Source organism: Calliphora vicina, chromosome 3 (assembly GCF_958450345.1).
Source record: "Calliphora vicina chromosome 3, idCalVici1.1, whole genome shotgun sequence".
NCBI lineage: Eukaryota > Metazoa > Arthropoda > Insecta > Diptera > Calliphoridae > Calliphora > Calliphora vicina.
The window spans coordinates 2074575-2098680 of NC_088782.1; the positions used below are offsets into that span (position 1 = coordinate 2074575).

General features: G+C 28.8%; 1 protein-coding gene across 1 annotated transcript in view; it reads right to left on the reverse strand.

Moving 5' to 3' along the window:
- Nucleotides 1-24106, reverse strand: part of CrzR (corazonin receptor) — a 92000-nt gene that overhangs the window by 40789 nt on the left and 27105 nt on the right. The gene's annotated exons all lie outside the window — the stretch shown is intronic.

The following is a 24106-nucleotide window of genomic DNA, read 5'->3' on the forward strand; positions in this document are numbered from 1 at the left end:
TGTAAATGCACCTCAAAACTTCAGCGTCGTTGCGCCACCAGTTAACGTTATCCTATCATCCTAATATTTTACACATTGTGTTTCTACAATACATAGAACAATTCTAGAGGGGGGGACGGTCAAAATTCGCCATTTTATTTTTTTGGAGCACTCTAATATACAGTGGGGAGCTCAAATGAGTACATGCTTCTATTTTGTGCACTTCTTATGGAATAAAAATAAAACTAATAAAGCAAATCCAAAAATTTTGTCTGTCATGTATTTTATGTCTAATATGTAACAAAATTAATTACAATTCAAAACAAAAAACATCCAGTTCTAAATAAAAAACAGACAAAACTAAAATAACTCGCATGTACTCAATTTTGCACCCACCATTAATTTTAGGAAGAATTGCATTTTTTAAACAAATTTTCGAAATCCTTTATTACATAAATAAAATTTTACACGCATTGGCATATTTTCTATAAATTTGTCATTAACTTTTTTTGGAATACTCTCTCTCTCGTGCTCAATCCGCTGTTAAAGCTCGTACAAATTGGTAGGATTTAATCGGTATTGTTTCAACCGCCAATTCACGATTCACTAAAAATTCTCAATAGGATTGAACTCAAGACATTGAGCTGATAACTGCATTAATAAGAAATTTTTCTAGGAACACCATTCTTTACGATTTTTGACGTGTGTATTGGGTCACCATCCTATTGAAAAATTACTTCTTCTGCAGGATTTCCTCTTTTATATACAAAAACGTGATGATGAGACTACAAAATCGGAATGGTGAGTCTGCAAAATACGCAGATGGATTTCTTTTCCCATTATTTCATTGATTCTTTGCATTGGTCCAAGGTGGCACGATATAAAGCAACCCCATATCATTACCGTGTTTTACTGTTTCCTTACTGTGTCACCAATTTTGAAAAAATCGGCGAAATAATGAGTTAAGAAGACTATCTGCGTATATTGAAGACTAATCATACCGAATTTATAGACTTGCCATTCCGATTTTGTAGATAAGAGCGCCAATCATGTCGAAGAAGTTATTTTACAGCAGGACGGCGAATTAAAGCACTCATCAAAAACTTTGAAAAATGGTTTAGTGAGCAAAATTTCTACCGAAATAGTGTCCAGTTCGATATACCGACCTCAATACGTAATCATCTTTGTCTTTTTCACATTCGTCTTTTGACTTTGTAGATTATAACGCTTATCCCGCAGAAGAAGTAATTTTTCAATAGGATGGTGACCCAATGCACACGTCAAAAATCGTAAAGAATGGTGTTCCTAGAAAAATTTCTTATTAATGCAGTTATCAGCTCAATGTCTTGAGTTAAATCCTATTGAGAATTTTTAGTGAATCGTGAATTGGCGGTTGAAACAATATCGATTAACTCCTACCAATTTGTACGAGCTTTAATAGCGGATTGAGCACGAGAGAGAGATTATTCCAAAAAAAGTTAATGAAAAATTTATAGAAAATATGCCAATGCGTGTACAATTTTATTTAAGTAATAAAGGATTTTGAAAATTTTTTTAAAAAATGCAATTCTTCCCTAAGGTTATTGTGGGGTGCAAAATTGAGTACATGCGAGTTATTTTAGTTTTGTCTGTTTTTTTATTTAGAACTTTATGTTTTTTGTTTGAATTGTAATTCATTTTGTTACATATTAAACATAAAATAAATAACAGAAACAATTTTTGGATTTGCTTTATTAGTTTTATTTTTATTCCATAAGAAGTGCACACAATAGAAACATGTACTCATTTGAGCTCCCCACTGTATATATTCCGTTTGTAGTTTCTACATTTTTCATTTGCGACTTAACAAAGTATATAGCGGAGGCGATATAGCCATGTCCGTCTGACCGTCTGTCTGTTGAACCTCGATTTTTTTAGCATATTTTTTATTTATATCTGGATTACGAAGTCATTAATATAGACAATATGTATATCTAATGATAGATATTTCAAAGTACTTTGCAACGACGTATATAAGACCATAAGAAGTTGGACCTACAATTGTTCAAAATTGTCCAAAAGAAAGAAATTTAAAAAAAAATTGTTTATAAGATTCGTAGTTCTGTAGTTCTCTTACTTGTTATTTTCTCAAACTGTTGGTGATTCATACACAGAGGTGTAAATCTATCACCTTTCTAACAGCTCTCCTGAAAGAAAACCTCTTAAAAGGGCAAATCTATATTCTGTAGTTTTTAATTTTTACCAAATATAAATGTTTATTTCTAAGATAAATTCCAATTTAATGGGCTTTCTATTAAATATTAGTAAATTTCAGCATAAAAGTTTAACAAATATAGATTAATATGGTTACACTTTTTAGCTTTGGTAAAATCCGAAACCAGATTTTATTTCAATTTGCTTACCGCCTTCGTATACTCACCTAACAAGCCACGCCCAGACATTTGCCCTTGATCAATATCCGTAGAATCCACTGTTTTACATCTCTGGCAGTGTGAATTGAAGCTTGTATTGTGTGTTTTTGGTAAGTCCATGGTGAGGGTCCAAACTAATTTTTAGATTGTGGATATGGGTCTTCTAAAATCCTTTTATACGATGCTACCATAGTATGATACGCTGTGTTTTAGCTTTATATCCTCTGGATTTGACCAAGTATTGTGTGTTTTTGGAACAACATAAACAATTCATATAATTTTATCTGTTGTTTTGATGCTAATACATTTCTTAGTCACTTTCATAGGTTTTTATTGGCAGAGTTTCTGCTCTATCGCGCAATCCGATTCATCACGAAAATCATTCGAATTTGTATGCATTATTCATTGCTAATTAAAAATGTTTTGAAATTACACTTTTAGTTTCTGTCGAATTGTTAATGTTTAATATACATCAAACTACCTATAAATTTTACCAACTAAATTCCTCATTTTACTAGTTTCAAACATTTTTCTACATTAAGAATTATAATTTCCTAAATTATCATTTCCATGAAATTACTTTGTGTAATTTTTGGTTTCATTAGAACTATAATAGTGAAAAACTAAGAGCCTTTAGCTAAATTGATAATAAATTATTAGTTGGAAAATAAAGTTAAACGAGCGTACTTTTATAAACTTAACAATTATTTAAAATCGAACAGAAAAATAAATGCGATATAAACAGTGAAATGTGGTTTGCAGATAGATACTTTCGTATAAAGTAACCTCAATGTCCTTCTTACTTGTTTTAACAACAACAATATGCAACAAAAAGTTTAAAATGCTTTAAGGAAAACTATGAGAAATAAGTGAACTGAAGAAAACTTCAGTTTATTTTACTTTTATTTCCTTTTACAAAGAATTGCACAATGAAACATAAATATATAGAGAAACCGCTGTCAGCAGTAAATAAACAAATTTTGTATTTCTATTTTCCAGGAATATGTTATTAAAATTTTGTATTTTAAAACTTGAAACCAATTTTCTTAGTTCAATAAAAGTCAAATATTTATATTCATGTTAAAATATTCGTATTCAATTAGCTAAGATTGCAATAATAATATTAAAGTATTTATTTCCTACATCATCATAGTGGGAAGGGTAAAAGGCGTTTGTGCAGATGTTTGTAACGCACAATAATATTAGTCTAACACCCACCTTAAAGTATACCGATCCACTCAGAATTACTTTCTGAGTCTATTTAAACCTTGTGCACAAAGAACAGGTCGCAATTTTCAAGCTAAAATAGTTTGATGATATATTCGGGATACAAAATATTTTTCCCGATTTTGACCCATTGTTGCAAAAAAATAGCCCAAAAATCGATGTTGTCCCGGTTTCATGAAAAGTATCTAATTTTAACAATTTTTGAAAATTTCTATTTATTTGCCAAAGACTAGCAACATTTCACGATGAAAATCATCATACTCATAATGAACATATTACAAATTAATGAAATTTCCCAGAAATTCACGTGAAATCGAACACAGCACATAGCTTAATGAAATGAAATGTAAAAGACTTTTACAATTTTCCTTAGCAATTACTTAATTTTGTGTTGTGAAAAAAAAATAAAATTAAATGTACTGATATGTATGTACAAAATGTCAGTACATTTAATTTCCTGGTAATAACAAATATGAGCATTTCCTACGATTAGTCAACCAGGATCGAAAAATAAAATGTTGATAATCATCGTGTTTTATTGAAGATATTTCGATATATTTTAGTACATATAATTTTTTCGGCCCTATTTTTCAAATTTAAATGCTTTGGACTCAGTAATGATTTTTAAACAATTCTTTCTTTGTTTGCCATACATAGTTTTGAATTTGGACCTCATGACCCCACCAGGTGCGGGACCAGGGATTCCCAAAGTAGGACACCTCGGGTATGTTCAATTTTTAAAATGATTACACTACATAAAACCTCGTCGTGGCTATCAATTATCTCTTATGGCTTAGGAGATATTCGCATTTGAAAATTTAATTTTCAACATTATTACCCACCCTACACCAGTTTTTTGGTGACCGCGGTTCCAAATATTCTCCGATTTTATCCAATTTTCTTTTATAGGATTAACAATAGATCTATATATGAAATAAAGAAAGAAATTCATGGAATACTTTTTTGAAAAATATGACAAAAAATGCTTTTTATTGAATTTTGCATAGATACAAATTTTTCAAATTGAAATAAAATTTTTATTTATGAATATTTTTTAATGAAATTTCACAGTTATGTAGATTTTTCTATTTAAAATGGAAAAATAAAAACAAATTTTGAAATTTGTTATCAAGTATCCAGCAATTCCTAAAAAAATCTTGAAAAATCGCAAAAATGGGATTTTTTTGTTTTTTGGTTATATATTGGTTATATAGTGGCGGGGTTATCGGAACCCTTTACAAGATAATTAAGAACTTATTGGGCCATCTAAAATAGGTTACTATATTTTGATATCGAGTATGCGATTTGAGAATTTTTGCCCTAAAGTTGAATTTTATATAAAATATAGGCATTTTTTGAATGGACCTGGTCCCCTAGGTATCAAAAAGTGTAAATTTTTTTCATTTAAAATATTTGACGTAAAGTTAGCTTTTCAAAAAGTACAAATTCATTATACATCCTCTTAGAAGTTTTTTAGATAACTTAAAAAGAATAAAAGTACTTTTTTCCCCAAAAAATTGCGAAAAAACGCCTTTGGACTCAGTCATGATATTTAAACAATTCTTTCTGTATTTAATATATACATCTATTGTTAACCCTACAAAAGAAAAATAGATAAAATCGGGGAATATTTGGAACCGCGGTCACCAAAAAACTGGAGTAGGGTCGGTAAAAATTTTGAAAATTAAATTTTATGTAGTGCTCGACGAGGAGATTCTATATGTGTAATCATTTTAAAAATTGAACATACCCGAGGTGTCCTACTTTGGGAATCCCTGGTCCCGCACCTGGTGGGGTCATGAGGTCCAAATTCAAAACTTAAACTCGACTACACTTCCTCTTTGCGCATGTGAAATTTCATTCAAATCGGAGTAAGTGTTAAGAAATTACAGATTTATTTCCCTCTTTTTTTATTCTCATACCACCGTGCAGCGTTCTAAAATCACTAACTTCAAATGCGTGTAAAAAAAATCTAGCGCTGAACTAAAAAAAAACTTGCTTTTGGTTTCATCCCATTCCGATTTTGGTTGTTGCACAGTGTAATTGGTCATAGCTCCCATATAAGGCCCACTTCGAAAATTACTCACGTAAATAAATTATTGAATTTTTAAAAGAAAAGTGTTATTTAGTGTAGGATATTATATGGTCGGGCTTGACCGACCATACTTTCTTACTTGTTTGTGAAGGAAATTTGAAGATAATTATGGGCAAATGCACATGGTGAAAATAAAAAAAAACATATGGAAAAATCGTACGTTCGCGACCCGTACGTTCGGTACTTAAGCCAATTAAACAAAAACCAATAGTGATATTTTATTTTATTGTGTAAATACCGGATAGAGACCTACATTAATACAATTTTGAAATAAATTAATCACTTTTAAATATTCCGTTCCATTTCGGAGATTTTTACGTTCGTTACCACATGTTTATAAGTATCATTATGAAAAATTAAACTCGATGGAATCCATCTTTTGCACTAAACATCGAGCTACCGAAATGCTATCGAATCTCAAAAAATAGCTGGGAATAGTTTTGTTTTCTATATTCTTTGGAAATCAAAAGCGTACGAACGAACGTACGTTCGTGACCCCAGGAAATGCCCATATTTAAAAGGTACTTATTTTTAAAATGTTTTTTTATTTTATTATAAAAATAAACAAATCCTACGAAAATTCAATTTTTTACCAACATAATATTTAGTATTTGCAAAGGAAAATTTTAAAAGTATTTTTTTATTATATTTTACATTGGGGAGCACAAATCAGTACATGTTGCTACTTTGTGCACTTCTTATGGAATAAAAATAAAACTAATAAAGCAAATCCAAAAATGTTTTCTGTCATTTATTTTATGTTTAATATATAACAAAATTAATTACAATTCAGAACTAAAAACATCGAGTTCCAAGTAAAAAACAGATAAAACTAATATAACTCGCATGTACTCAATTTTGCAACCCACAAAAACTTTAGGAAATAATTGCATTTTTTAATTTTTTTTTTGGAAATTCCGCTATTACGTAAATAAATTTTTACACGCTTTGGCATATTTTCTACGAATTTAAAATAATTTATATCTCGTGCTCAATCCGCTGCTAAAGCTAAAATTGCAACCTGGACAGCCAGTCAGACGGACGGATGGACAACGTTATATCGACGTAGAAAGTGATTCTGAGTCGATCAGTATAACGCTGTATTCCTCCTCCTTAAAACTGAGTACAATAGAACTTGCCCTAAAAAAGATTTTCTTTGGATGGGTCTTATTTTGTAGCTAAAACAAATTTCTAAGAAATCACAAAAAGTACCATTGTTTACACAATTTCATATCATTTAATCGATTTCTGGCACTTGTTCTCGTTTTCTGATTGTCCTTAAAATTTGAATTCTTAATGTAGATGTAGAAATTGACAAAACATAAACAAATTACAGAACACTAACGTACTCGTACCTTATATTAAGGACTGAGATCAAAAAAATCCTTAACACATGTTTTTCATTAAAACTTTTAACCAAAGTATTATTTGATTTTTTATCAAGTTACCTTTGTAAAGCATGTCAGTTATTAAGTTTAATGTCAATTATATTCATTTGTTGTTAATATGATTAAAATGAGTGACGAGAAAAAAGTGCGTACTAAAATTATTAAATATTTTCAACAAAACCCAACTTGGTCCTACAAAAAGTTGGCCAAACGTCAAACTGATTCCAATATTATTAAACAGTATCGGTAGAACTTGTCCGTTTATAGAAGACTTAGTTCAGGTAAAAGAAATGATGTTTCTGAAGCCAATAAATAGAAAGCATTTTCAAAAGAGATCCAACACATCCGGTAGGATAGGAGTCCGGTTAACTCAGTACTCGGACTATTTGGTACGAAAAGTTAAAGCCAATGCAGGTTTGAAAACATACCAAGGCTACTATCGTAAGCAAGGTCTTGAGTGGTACAAGAACTATAACGTGTTATTTTGTAAGAGAGCCAAATTCTCCAAACAGCCTGGATCTAAGGCAAGTGGAGGGATATTGGGGTCTTGTTAAAAGAGAAAGAAAGTGTCCAAAAGTGTGGTAGATTTTAATCGGAGATGCACTGCCTATTCGAACAAAGTGACAGAAAGCTCAATAAAAATCTTAATGGAAGGGTTTCCGGAAAAGGTTCATAAATTCATCACTCTTGTTTAGAACTATAAAAATAATATTTTTTGTAAATTGTAAAATAATTTCCATCAAATAGAAAAAAAATCAAAAGTTCAGATTTTTTCGATCTCAGTCCTTACTGTCTTTTTAAACTCTGTTATGTAAAATGAACTCGCAAAGCAAATATGTACTAAAATACACCTCCTTCTTTGCTCTTGTATTTTGTTTATATGCACAAAACATATGTATTTTTAATTATTTATTCTCTTTTGCATTTGGTATATGAACTGGGAACGAGTAAAAAAAAATCATCAAACTTTTGAAATTGCCAATGGTTGATTGTGAATTTATTGCAATATACATACATATCAATTAAAAAGTATTCCAAAGGTAGTATTAAAACCAATTAGTTGTACATTTTGTAGTAGAAACATTTGATCATCATGATGTTTATTGAAAAATTAAAACTACATATATTCATTTAAAAAAAATTTAAAATTTAAGCAATGTTTTAAAGCAAAATTTCCTTACTAAATTTGATTTTAAAATGTTGTTTAAATTTAAAACATTGTTGATGAATAAGGTCTTAATTAAGTACGTAGATTTTGAATATAAATTAAAATGTCTTACATCTAGGTATGAACAAATTTTATTTTAAGCTCATAGATTTATGGAGGACCTTTATAAATGGTGTCCTAACGATTTGAAACGGTAACGCTAATTTTGATTATTTTGTTAACGGGTTTCAAACGGTATTGTAGCTTATTTCAGTAACGTTGTTTAAACAATAACGGTATTTTAATGATAAAAGGGGGATAATCGGAATGAAAAAAGTTGAAGTTAAAATCAATATTCAAGATTCAAAATAATACGACATTTTTAAAGTTATAAAATATTAATGAATCCACTACTTGTTTACAAGGTAGTATTAAAAATATTTTCAGGTACTTATTGATGTTTTTCTGCAAATTTTATTTATTTTTTCTTCACATTTATTGGTTGTTGCCTATTTGTATTTATAAATACATAACAGATACATATGAAAATAAAATGTTTTTCAGTTGATATAAATAAAACATTGGCGGTGGCATGAAATAACTCCCCACGAAATAATACCCCAAAAATAAAATCAAATAATCCCCAAAAATTAGTACAGAAAGGCAACAACAATGGTTTTTGGGGGTTATTTCATTTTTTGAGGTATTATTTCATTTTTTTAATTAAAAAAAATTATTATGAAATAAATCCCCAACATATATTTTGGGGGATTATTTCATTTTTTAATTTATAAAGAAAACGTAAAATCTGTATTATATTGTCCCGATATATTTACAAATTGTATTTAGAATTCACCAAAAAAAAAATGTTTGATATCTGTTGAAGTGATAATTTCGCAGAGCAAAGAAAGTTATCACGATCTTGTCTTTATAGACAAAAATTAAAAAGATTTTAATTTTTAAAAAGAGGCCTACTTTTTCATTCATACAGTAGAAGACAAAAGTGTTCACGAATAGTTGAAGTTTATTATTTCTTGCACATAACAACTGATCTGATAACATTTTCATTTTGTTAATTGTTAAGCACTCAATTTACTATTAGCGGAACTTTTATACGTTTTTTGAATCAAATCTGAACGAAGTCACATGTGAACAGTATTGTCCCCCAATATGTTTTGTGAAAAATTAAATTACAAAAAGAAAATTAAGTAAATAATAATCCTTTTAATTTCTTTATTAAAAAGAAACACAAAATAAAGCACTTCAATAAATCTTCAGTTGCTTTACAATGGATTTAAACCCTACCGAGCACCTTTGTACAATTTTTCCGACACCCGTAGTTGAAGTGTGGGAGCGAGCCCTTCTAGCATGGCAATATGTAAGCCCAAACATTTCAGAAAATCGTTTAAATAGTATGCCAGAAAGAATCAAAGCTGTAAAAAAATCACGTGGCGGTCGTACAAAATATTAATTTTAAAATTACACTGTTTTTAAACAAGGGACAAAACTGTTCACATCGACTTTTGTTTTAAAAGTGGTATATTGTACTTAATGCAATTTTTAAATTTAGATTTTGTGTATTGTATCCCAGCAAAAAATATACTGGATTTGGAAGCAATAAATATGAGTACTGCATCTTCTACTGCTACATTAATTGCATCCTAAAATTATTGCCTTACAAAAATGATTTTGGAAGGCATACATTAAGCTATTCGTATAGGTGGTGAAGAACTTAGAAAAAATCAGCGCTTCTTGTTAGGCAATCACTGGGTCTGTAAGATTTTATTGCTTCTCAGCAGCTCTAAAATCTATGTGCACAATTGTTTGCACATATTTAATTCGATGAAATCAGGTTAATTTTAAAGCTGTGAAATATGATTATTTTGGATTCCTTATGCAGAGCCTCTACGCGAGGAATCCCATATAAAAATCATGTAATCTTTCATGCGAAGTGGTAGCAGTATACAAGTGCTCTCTGCCTTACAAACCTGCTTCCGAGGAAGCACCATTTTTTGCTGGGATAAGCTAATAAATTGATACTCTTTTTAAAGTAATTAATATTTTTCATCTACATAGTGAATAATAAAATTCGTCTGTAATACAAAAATTTTGCTACTTTTTGTGAACACTTTCGTCCTCTTCTGTTTATATATGGTCAATTCATAAGGTCTCCTATCATGTCATATTGTCATAATGTCCTAATATTTTACAATGGTTTGAAAATGTTGCTATTGCCCTTCAAGCAAAAAATGCAGAGACATGCGTCGAACGCCTAAGAGACGGTTAAGCCGAGCCGCCGGGTCGTGAAATATTAGGACATTATGACAATATGACATGATAGGAGACCTTATGAATTGACCAATTGTATATTTAGTCTGCTATAAGTTTTTTAATAAGAGCTATAATCTTAAACTTTAAACAAGTTTAGTTGATATATTGATTTGTAAATTATGAATACTGAACGTAAATCATATTTGAAAATCTACTACAATTTTTGTTTAGACACGAAATCCCAATTTTCGCATTTAAATCGAACACAAACCTCTAGGATCTATCTTACAGATTAATTTTTTCTCTGAATGATTTTACAAAAAAAAAAATCCACAAGAATTCGTAAAAAATACATTTATTTAATTCAATACTGTGTGTACTTAGCGCATAGCTTAATAAATTTATGTAAAATACCTGTCTTTGTATGCAATTAAATTGAGTTCTTGTGGTTATTTTTTCTCACTTTTTTTCGCAGAAAAATAAACAAACTTGGCAAAAAATATCAAACATGTGCCGCTAAAACCAAAGAATTTTTCTTATTTTCCTCTAAGCACGAGTATTTATGTTGATTTCATTGTTATTGTTAAAAGTGCTTAAAAATATATTGTATTTGCTAGAGTCCTCTTGAACAACATTCTCTCCTTCAATACCCCTTCAATAGTCGGCATAAAGCATATACTGACACAGTATAATAATATATTTTTTTGTTTTTTTTTGGGGATTTATTGAAGACAGAGGGCGAACTAAAGGGAAGTGGAAAAATGTATAAGTTGGTAGTTAGTGCATACCAACTACAAAACAAAAAAAGGATTTTTTAATACCTTTTAAGTATTTGCGTAAAAACAAGGATCAAAAACCGAAAGGAAGAAAATCTGGGAAATTATTTTCGGACATGTAACTTACTGCTGCTGGATGGGGTTTAATATTTGTCATCTGGTAGGCGAAACAAAAAATTTAATAATGACCAAAATGAAACAGAATTATTTTAAACTTTTTATGTTATCGTTGAAAGGAAACAAAGCAAAAAACGTAGCAGGACTAATGCCCATAATTTCAACATATAAGGACTGAGATCGAACAAATCTTAACATACATATATGTTAATAAAAATGAAACCACTAAACTTAAATTTTTTATTTGATTGAAATTATTATTACAACTTACAAAAAATATAATTTTTATAGTTCTAATCAATAGTGATGAATTTAATAGCCTTTCCCGGAAACCCCTCCATTAAGGTTTTTATAGTGCTTTCTGTCACTTTGTTCGAACAGGTATTCCATATCCGTTTAAAATCTACCACACTTTTGGACACCTTTTTTGTGCTCTTCAATTCTCTTCGAGCATCAGCAACATAATTTACCATACGTACGTTTCGTTATCCATTATGTAGCAGGTATATTTTTTGTACAAAATTTGACTTCAATTTCCGAGCTCTGTCTTTGGCAGAGTTCCTGTCAGGAAATTTTTGAGCCTTGTTTGTTTTTAAACCTGCATTGGCTTTAACTTTTCGTACCAAATAGTCCGACTACTGAGCTAACCGGACTGCTTTCCTACCGGATGTGTTGGGAGCACTTTTGAAAATACCTTCTATTTATTGGCTTTAGAAACATGTGGACTATTCCTTCTACCTGCCCCAGGTTTTCTATCAACGGACAAGTTCTCCCGATACTGTTGGCCTTAGGGACTTTATTCATTCCGAACTGTTCAGAATATGATGGAGTGATTAATTTCATAAAACTTTAAATGTCGTATGTCAAAATTTATGTTAATATCATTATATATAAATTATTAATTGACTTTAATTTATGTTTCAAAACTATTAATATAATATCATTATATATAAATAATTTATTGACAATAAAATATTTGTCTTATATAGGGGTTATTAAAATGTACAACAACAGAATTAAATAATCAATCAATGTTTTTTTATACACGTTTATAAATTCTCAGAAATACAGACACTTTATAATGTATACGAATTCACTTGAAGAATACAGCACACTTTAAGGCACTCAGTTGATGTTTATTCAAATAGCGTCTCTGATAAACTGACTCACGACTGCAACCTCTGCCACTATTTATAACACTACCATCTGCACTCTAGATTGTTCTTTAACTGTCAAAATTCGAATATTCTAGATCTTACTAATACATACGCCATCTGTGGTGTACTTTTTACAATGTTCTTTAACTGAATATTCGAATTCGAATACAGCGTTGCCAACTTACCATCAAATCAACTGAGAGCTTTTATTTAATAATGCCCACAGATATGTTACAGTTTGCTATTACAGCACTGTTATTTGAAAGCATTATACTACTTTTAAATCAGCCCTTAAAATCGTTATATTTGAATGGAATATAATCTGAATGGAATATAATCACTAAATTATTTTTCAGATACTCTTATTATTGCAAAATCTATTCCACTCTATAGGCATACAAATGTTACGTACGATGACATGGATGGAATTGCCCATATGTATGTTGACCAAAAATGTGTGAAATTTTTCTTGATAATTTTTGAGAAAATATGCGCGAAATTTACTGCATTTTTTGAAGAAGATGAAGTGCTGTAACATTAAATGATATTTAATTGCGTTTAATGATATTTTTTACGTTTCAGATTTTGTTGATTCATCTTGAAAAAAAGATTGTAATATATTTTATATTTTGAATAAAAAATATACGTCTGAAGTAACTTTGGAAAAGTAACCTTTTCATCCTTAGTATAAACAAATTTTTATGAAAACAAAACACACAAATAAAGGACATGAATTTCGATGATCCTAATTCATACTAATAATCCTCTTTCTGATAAAAATGTTTTGTTGGGTAATACACTAGAACAAATAAAGTTCAAGGATTAAAAAAACTAAGTTTATATTTTTACAAATATATCGCTAAATTTATATTTGGGGTATTCACACGGTCTACTATTTGATCATATTGTCATAATGTCCTAATATTTATTCAAATTTTTGTTGTGTTTCAAACAAAATAGTTCTAAACTAATAAGACTATTTGAACTATGTTTATTGTTTTGTCATAAAATAATCCTTTTTTTACGCCCCCTTTGAATACGCCTGCGTTATATATAACCACATTGAGACTATACCCGATATATCAATGTATCAATAAAAAATTATCGAATTTGTTTAAACAAACACAAACTGTGAAGTGTTTTGCTTGTCTGCAGATACACCCAAAGTCTCTGATGGGAATCGAACCCGTAATCTTCAGATTGATAGTGCAGCAAACTATCGTCTAGTCTATAGCGTCTATAACTGATAACTTTAAATATTGTATTGCCATGATAACATCTATACCAAACATTATCGATTTCAGAAGAGTAAAGGTTCATAAATTAGTGATTTGATCAAAACCGCAGAACAAAAAGTACTTTTTCGCACATTTAAAATTTTTGGGAAAATAAGTTTTATTTATTTCGCCCCCTTAAAAAACTGCATGAACCTGGAAATGGTAACAAGTTTCTTACTTATCAATAGATACATCAAAATGCCATAAGTCACCACATTAAATGTTAAGGATGTTTGATATAAAACCATGAAAAAGAACCTTTTGTTAAAAAATAAAGAAACAAAATGTACGTTTTGTTAAAAACGAAATTAAAAAGTATGTTTTTTATGCGTTTTTTTAACGATGATATTTTAAATGAATTTTTTTAATCCTGATCTAATATATAAACAAATTACACATTGAAATTAAATAAATTTTTTTTTCGTTTTATACTAGTGTTGTACTTTTTGTTAAGCACAATTTTTTTAGAACTCATTTACTTAGAAAAAAAAATTAAAAAAATATTGCTGACTTGATTGTTTGTAGAAAGTTTCAACCCAAATATTATAAAAATACCAAAAATCCAATTTTTTAAAAGATGCGAAAAAGTACCTTTTGTTCTGCGGGGCAAACTGTATTTACTGATCTAATAGAGTGTAATTTCCTTCAAACTTTCAGCAAATACTCAGCTTATTAGATTTCTATGGAAAAATATGCACATGATTTTGCAGGTTCTTAGAAAAGTCCTATTATTTAAATGTTAAAAAAATTTACATACTTTGAGTGCTTAAAATTCCGTCATTATTGTGTTTATTTTAATTCATTAGTCTTATAACTGACATTTAAACCACACATTATATTCAGTAATGCATATTAAAATAGAAGTACATGTTATAAAGTTTGAATAAAATAAATTCAAAACAAATTAAATCGTCTAAATAAAAGTAATATGAAGTGTGTTCAACCTACTCGCATTGAACACAGTACACCCTCGCCATATAATAATATATTCAACATCGTGTTGGTAATGATTTGACACGTAATAGTATTATCCTTATAAAAACATTATGTAAAGGATTTATTAAAGTTTGCAAGAACCATCTTGGAAGTAGTTGAGATCCCTAGCATCATCAAAGCGTAACTAGTTCCATGGGCTGCCGGGTAGTTAAACGGCTCGTGTATTAAATGAAATGGTAAAATGGTATAGAAATTTAGCTTTCGGCAGTTTTATTTCCTTTAAAATGTTTCTTCATCACTTTTTCTGTCTTTTTTTTTTTTGGTTTCTGGCAGCGCTTTGTTAAAGGTTATAGCAGTCTCAACAAGTCTTATTCAATTTAGTTGCAAACATTTGGTATTTGTTGTTTTGAGATAACAGTTCTTTGTTTGTTCTTTTTTAAATAATTTACTAAATTCAGGAAAAAGAACAAATTTGTACTTAATTTTCTTTAATGCTAAAACTAAATCTACCCTAAATCCTTTAATAAAAAGAAATACAATAAAAAAAGATCTAGTAAAATATAACAAGTAATTTAAACAATTCAAGAATAATTTTCGGTGAAAAAAAAAATCAAGTTAAAACTATTTGTCCCAATTTTGACCCAACTTTCCCAAATAACATGGAATCATGATTGATACATACATATGTACCTATATCGGATATGGTGCGGTTACTATTTAAAATTGGGAAATTTCAAAGATCTTTGCAACCACGTACACCCAGAGAAAAATATAGTTGTACATTTTTACTGTAAGCATTTTTAAAAGGTTTTGAACAATATTATAGTTACAGTAATTATTTATATGATTGAGGTAACCATAATATGATAAAGTTACGATTCACATGATTGTAGCAATCATATATATGATTGTATATAAATTATGGATTTACCATACCATAATCTGAGAACAACATAGATATTAGATAATGATATCATGATATAATGATTCATCATGAACATGATTGCAATAAACATATATTTATCTACTACAATCATATATATCATTGCGAGAATCATATGAATCTTCGCTTTACTATATTACCGCAATCATATAAATAATTACTGTGACTATAATATCGTTCAGAAACTTGTAAAAAAACATTTTAAATGATTACATAAACATAGTAAAATTTTGTATTCAATTGTCAAAATAATCAAATTCAAAACTCAAAATTTAATAGAAAATATCAAGAAATTTTGTTTTTGAGCAAATGAATACTTGATTTAATTATGAAATAATTGAAACCAGTTCAATATGTGACAAATATTTGAATTGAAATATAATTTTTTCTGTGTACTTGAAAGTTATTGAGTGTAAAAAAAGTTTAAAAGAAAATTCAACTTCATTGAAATCGGAAATGATAAATCCGACATATTCAGTTTTCTCTCATTTTGGGATAGATTCTCACCGGTTAAAAAACCATTGGTAATAAGCAATCTTTGCGTTTCTGTTTTGTTCTATTGTTTTTCTAACACGTTTGTATACTATTAATATAAAAGCACGTTTAATGTTCGTATTTACTTGATACTTTTGCTACGTACACAAAATTAGGCGAAAATCAAAAGTGACAAAAACCATTTAAGACAAATTTGAAACGTGTATACTTTTACAAATTGCCTTGTGAACAAAAAAAAAACATGTCCATTTCCCTTTCCCTGGATTTTTAAATGAAACACGTAATTTGAATATTTGTTTTGTTGCAATTAAGGCATATTATGTAAATAAAATAAAACAGTTCCTTGTGTAAATTGTGCGGGAGTTGTGTAATTGTCAATATTTCCTATAACATGGCCAGGTTATAAGAAAAATAAGAAAAAAACGGGAATTTTTGACTGATTCCGTTAGATTTTTTTCTAACGTTAAAACAAATATTATATAAAACATTGATAAAATAGAACATTGTACTACTCATTCAACCTATTTCGCTGCGCTGTTCGATTTTTCGACGGGCATTAGTTGTGAAAAGACTTTCCTTTACTATATTTTTCTTTTATCGAGTGTTTTTACATTTTATAATCAAATTTTAGGTAAGTATGAATGAGTACACGTAAAAAGGTTCTATCTATGAAGGTGTTGAATGAAATAGCCAATTGGAGTTAGCGATTTTCCTCATTTCCCAGCAATTCTTATTTTTCCTCAATATATATTAATCCTTCCGCTTATCATTAAGTTCTGAATTAAACGTCAAGACTTTACACTTACCATATGAATTCGATAGTTTCATTAGAATTAGGTGATAGTAATTGTAACCGACAAAATTTGGTTGTAACAACGAATCTGTTTTTTCTCTATAAACATAGAAAACAATGAACATATTTCATTAATTAAACGTTAGTCATAACGGAAGCCATTCATCCATTTAAAATGCATCAGAAAATTTTGCAGTGAATTCTGATTCATCCTGATTACTTGTTGTTAATTCTGCTGAAAACCCCTATCAGTTTTTAAAAAATAAATCCAATCATATAAGCATTTTTCATATAAAAAAAATTCTAGGTGAAAATGATTTACTATGTATTTTTGTTTTAAGGATTCGTAATACACATGTATGTACATTTCTTACAAAAATATTTTACAAAATGGCAAGTAAATTTTCTGTTTGTTGTTAATTTCGAATCTATTATTTCACTAGTGGAAAAGATAAGATATACATATGTACATTAGGGTGGCCCCAAAATTTAAGTTGCGGATGTTCCCACCTAAAATGAAAATTTGATTCATTCTAAGACTACGTTTTGAATTTTTTTCGTCCTGGGGTCAATATTTGGCGAGCTGGATCGAAGGATAAAAAGGTCCTTTTTTGGGGTTTTTTACATTTTTTCCATATTTCTTCCAAAGGAAGTATATGTAAATTTGGTATCATATGAAAGGTCTTTGAGAGACGCATTCAATTGGTTAAAAGAAATTTAAAAAAAAAAAATTTTAATTAAAAAATTTTAAAAATTTTCGACAAAATTTTATTTTTTTTTAATTTTTTCATAGAATTTATTCAAATACATAGATGAAATTTCTTGATCATAAACATCATGTAATTTCACCGAAATGGTTTTTCTCGTTTTTTAAAATTCAGTCCAGTTCAATGTTTATTCAAATTTGTTTAAACCCAATTTCATCCCTATCTGTTAAGCAGTTTTTCACATGTTACTTAAAATTAAAAACAACATTCCAAAGGAATAACATTAAAATAATCATTATAGCGCGATGTATAGTAAATGTTTTAGCTTAAATTTAAATATTCGTAGTGTAACAAAAGAAAAGTATAAGAATTTATACATCGATGGAAAGCTTATAAAATTTGAGTTATTTTGATGCCCATACATATACTATGAATTGAGTACAGAGATTGTCAGATAGGGATGAAATTAGGTTTAAACAAATTTGAATAAACATTGAACTGGATTGAATTTTAAAAAACGAGAAAAACCATTTCGGTGAAATTACATGATGTTTATGATCAAGAAATTTCATCTATGTATTTGAATAAATTCTATGAAAAAATTAAAAAAAACTAAAATTTTGTCGAAAATTTTTAAAATTTTTTAATTAAAATTTTTTTTTTAAAATTTCTTTTAACTAATTCAATGCGTCTCTCAAAGACCTTTCATATGATACCAAATTTACATATACTTCCTTTGGAAGAAATATGGAAAAAATGTAAAAAACCTCAAAAAAGGACCTTTTTATCCTTTGATCCAGCTCGCCAAATATTGACCCCAGGACGAAAAAATTTCAAAACGTAGTCTTAGAATGAATCAAATTTTCATTTTAGGCGGGAACATCGATACCTTATTTTTTCTCCATACAAACGGGGCCACCCTAATGTACATATTTGTCCAATTCACAACTTAGTTGTATGCTGTACGTTGTATGATAAAACTATTGTGGTTGTGAACACAAATTTCTCCAAGTCGTAAGTTTACCTTGTGTAGCGTCGAAAATGTCAAAAGAGGAAGATGAAATCTAACATTCAAAAGTATATTAATATTTAAAATTAATAATGCAAGCGTACAATAGCAAGCTAGTGTCTGCATCAAAGAATAACAAGAAGGGAAGCCTCTCATTTTTTCTAAAACAACAACTTCTCTCTCTTCTCACATACAAGTAGTATGTGAATTCAACACACTTGAACTTCAAAACTTTTTCTTGAAAATTTGCACAAAATTACAATTCTAACACACACTTTCACCATCACATAATCACCCCTATCACGAATCAACATTTCACATGAAATATTTCCCCTTTTCCTTTTTTCGTTCATCAACTTTGTTCACGTGAAAAAAATTCCCTTTGTTGTGAAATTTTTAGATGGAATTTTGTAAACAATAAACAGCTGTTACGAACAAAATCAACTATTGTGAATGTAAAGTTCATCATGATATTCCCGATAGCAATTTTCCCATCGAGGGAAATGAATATTTCATGGGAACAAAATTTCACATGTTATTGTCGATAGGGGTGAATATTTTTATTATTTTTTTCCACACATTTAAACCATTTAATTAAACGAAACGTGTATATTTTGCACAAACGAAAAAAATATTTTTTTAATTTTTGTTGACATTAATTTTTTGGGGTTTGAAATAAAAACTAAAATAAACACATTTGTAAAATTTCGTATTGAAAATTAATAAAAAATTTAAATAAACTTAATTTTTGCAGAAATTAAGGAATAAAAAGCGGAAAAATCAATTTATAAAACCTCTCCAGATCAAATATCATTCAAATAATTTGAGAATTGTTTGAATTTTTGTAATAAAATTTTGTTATAATTTTTAAGGTCGCTTTTTTACAACTCTGTGTGGTTGAGGAGTGTGGTGAAAGTGGTTTGAAAACCAATACATATAAATAAAATGATACCAATACATTCTTATAGTTAGGTTTTTTTTGACAGCGTTTCACTTCTTGTTATTATTCTTTGTTTTACACGTTTTTCTATTTCTTAAGTATTTTTCTGTATTTTCAATTGGAAAAAAACAATTGAAAAAAAATTGTTAAATAATTTTCAAAATAAATAATTCAAAATAGTCATACATATGTACATTTGTATATATTTTTACCGAATCACTTCTAAAAGCAGTGAGAGATTGAATTGACAAAATTCGATTGGCTACAAATTCGGCTGCCGTCACGAATCACTTTTCTCTGTGTATTAATTCATTCATTAACATTACATAAAAATTACGATCAGATAATTAAAAATTAGTGGTCGGCACTCATAGCCTCCAGCAGCCGAATGAATGTGAAATTATCAGAAAAAGAAACAAATAGTAGAATTCTGCACCAAAAATTCGATATACAATGCCAACCACAGTTATACATTCCCACGACAGCCGGTTCTACGCACCGGAATGACCCGAGTTCACTCGGCCAAGGGCTGTCAACTCAGCAATCACTGCTGCTACAACAACAACCATAGTTATAAGATGCCATAAATCTATCTTTGATTACACTGTGTGTTAATATTTGAGTCATGGAAATATAACCATATACGGACACCACTACGTGATAAAAGACCAAAAATAAAAAGACCCGTGTCTCCCAGTTTCTTTTTATGGGCCCCCAAAGATTTGGGGGCGTCGGTGTCATTTTTGCAAAAAAGTGATCATTTTCTCTGGCTCATATCTTGCAAACAGTTCGGAATTTTGATTTACTCTCTGAGGCAAAGTAAATTTAGAAATAATGCCTAAAAGTATGCATTAGTTTATAATAATTTAATAGTTCATGGCCCAAAACACTTAATTCCTTTAGTTTTTTTGTTACTAAGTTATAATGACCTACCTAAACGGTATTAAGAATCATTCCTAGGAACTTCATATGTTCTAGAAAGTTGTTTATTGAGATCTTAGGTACATTTTTGTAGTTGATTGTTTCCTTGAATTTTGAACATTTTGCTACCTATGGACCTGAACAGTGGAAAAAATTTAAAAAAAATTTAATTTTTTAAAGTTTTTTGCGATTTTGATCTTGAAGATTGAAGTTTTTGATTTTATATGTTCACAATTTTGTTCTTTATGACAAGGGCTAAAATTATGTATTTAATCTCTTAAGTTTTTCTAATTTGTTGCAGCGATATTTTATAAATTTTACACGTTTTAATAGAAATTAGTATAAAATGTATAGTCTTTCTTTAATTATTAATTAAATTATGGTTGAAATTTAATTTATTTTTAATACAAATTTTAATTCAATTATTTTTTTTAGACATTTCCTTTTTCTATTTTTTTTTGCAAAAACAATTTAGCTTTTATTACCTAATTTTAGCTTTAAAATTTTGAACATTTTAACATTATTTAATATGATATTATTACATAGAATTCTCATTAATATAGAGATCTCAAAAAAATGTTTTTATTTAATATTTTTTTTAAATACATATTTATTTAAATTAAGGCGAAATTGAGTTGATTTAATTACAAAAATTTGTTTATGAAGCAATTCCAAGAAATTTATTATTCCAGTTTATTAAAAAAAAATTATTTGTGTGCATTATTACTTATTAATGTTTTATTATTTTATAATCAAATAGTTTAAATGTTTTAAATTCAATTCAGTTGAACTCGTTGAATATATCCCAGCAAAAATTACTGCTGGTTTATAAGCAAGACTTTTATATCTAAATACTATTTAAGCAATTCAGAATTGTTCATATCTAGAACCGAATCAATATTCGGCCTAATCCGAAACAAATCAAAACTTTTCAAATGTACTATTAATTACCAAAAAATAGTTATTTTAAATTTAGCGCAGATTTCAGTTCATTTTTAGTTGCCCTACAGTAACCACTTTACATTGTGGACTCTAATAATCTTGTTTTTTTCAGCTTGAATTGGACATTTTACAATAAAATATTAATTAAGCACTGAAATCGAACTTTTAAACCAAGTTTTATTTGATTTTTTTTTTTTTTTGATAAAGTTACCTTTGAAAAGTATATCAGTTATTATATTTAATGTTAATTATGTTCATTTGTTATTAATCTGATAAAACAGAGTGACGAGAAAAAAGTGCGTACTAAAATTATTAAATATTTTCAACAAAACCCAAACCCAAAAGATCTGCCTGTCGTCAAACTGATTCCAATGTTATCCAACAGTATTGGGCGACCTTGTCCGTTGATAGAAAATCTGATTCAGGTAGAAATAATGGTCCATAGGATGTTTCTAAAGCCAAAAAATATAAAGCATTTTCAAAAGAGCTCCCAACACATCTGGTAGGAAAGCAGTCCGGTTGACAGAGCACGGAAATTTAAGTCAAATTTTATACAAAAAATATACCTGCTGCACAATGGATGACGAAACGAATGTTCTGGATGATTTTTCTCAGCTTCCGGGTCAATATTTTTATGTTGTTGTAGAAAACTTTAGTACCCAAAAGCAGAAAATTTTCTCCAAAAAGTTCTTGGTATGGCAAGCAATATGCAGTTGCGGCAAAAGAAACCAAACATTTGTTACAAAGGGCTCTATAAATACCGAAATTTACATTAAGTTATGATTTGGCATCCTGTCACTATGGTAAGCAAGGTCTTGAGTGCTGCAAGAACAATAATGTGGTATTTGTACCAAGAGAGACAAATCCTCCAAACTGCCTGGAGCTAAGGCCAGTGGAGATATATTGGGCTCTTGTTAAAAGAGAATTGAAGATCACAAAAAGGGGTCCAAAAGTGTGGTCGATTGTAAAGGAAGATGGACTAGGTGTTCGAAGAAAGTGACAGAAAGCTCTAAAAAAACCTTAATGGAAGGTTTTCCAGAAAACGTTCATAAATTCATCACTATTGATTAGAACTATAAAAATAATATTTTTTGTAAATTGTAATAATAATTTAATTCGAATAAAAAAATCAAAACTGTAGGTTTAGTGATTTCTTTTGTATTAACATTTATATCTATATGTTAGATTTTTTTCGATCTCACTCCTTACTCGTATTACTCATACGCTACCATATAACAATATTTTTCGCATGAACCATGTCTGCGTATAAGTAATATTATTATAATACAACTACATCATACATATGTATGGTATACAATAGGTACGGTCAACACGGAAAATATTTGTTTAAAAAATCGTAAATATTATTTTTTGGTACATATTTGTTTGACTTCGTTTATGTTACAGGGAAAAATTATGCAACATTTTGTACACATACATATTTACTCAATAGAAAAACAGTAACAATACTAATAATAATTACAATATTTTTACATTTTCTGACCTTAAAAACAAAATGTTTATTTGCACTTGTATGTTGATTGGGTAAAATTAAGCAACATTTTGTACTCATATTTACCAACATACACAATAGAAAAATATTTTTGAAATATAAAGGGAATTTGGCAGTTATATTGAATATTTTCAAGAATTTTGTTGAAACTATTAAAATATGTCTAAATTTCTCAAATCTCTATATGTAAATCCATCTGGTTTTATCTATTTTTGCACGTGAACAAGGTGCTGAGAATTTAGAGTACATTTACTCTTTACCAAAACTTAACACAATATTTTACTGGGACATAACCAACTATCATTCCAAACAAAATATATAAAAATGTTTTTATTTATTTCTACTATGTACATACATACATACATACATACATATGTATGTACATATGTATGTGAAATTATCATTTAAGTTATTTAAATAATAATTGTAGTTTAAATTAACAAATTATAATCACCATATAATTTCAAAGAAACGGTTTTTCCGCTGTTCGATATTCAATATATTTTGAATTTTATTTGAATAACAAAACAACATTAAAATGTTAATCACAAAGAAAGAACTCATGTTAAATGCCATATTTTGCGTGAAATATTGCAAATGTTGGTTGTATAACCTAATGAAATTATGAGATGTTATATTCAATGGAAAGCTTATGAAATTACGCTTATATTGTAATCGTATTGAACATACAGCTAATATCAAATCGGGGAGAAAATTGGTTTCGAAAATTTCCAATTAAATTTCGAAATACGGTAAGTTTATATGAGGTTTACAAAGTATTAATTTGAACCACTTATTTTAAATAATTATACATGTCAAAATTTAAATTTATTCCAAAAATTACAAAACTTCGATTTGGAAGAAAGTTTGGATTTGGCATTGAAAGCGTAGCTAGTAATATTTCATATATGAAAAAAACTCTAAAAACCTTAAAAAATTCACCCCCAATTTTTCCATGTTCAATAGGTTGGCCCCAAAAAAGTCGGGATGTTCCCAACTAAAATAAATGTTTAATTCTTTTTTATCCTGGGTTCAACATCTGGTGAGCTGGATGCAAGGATA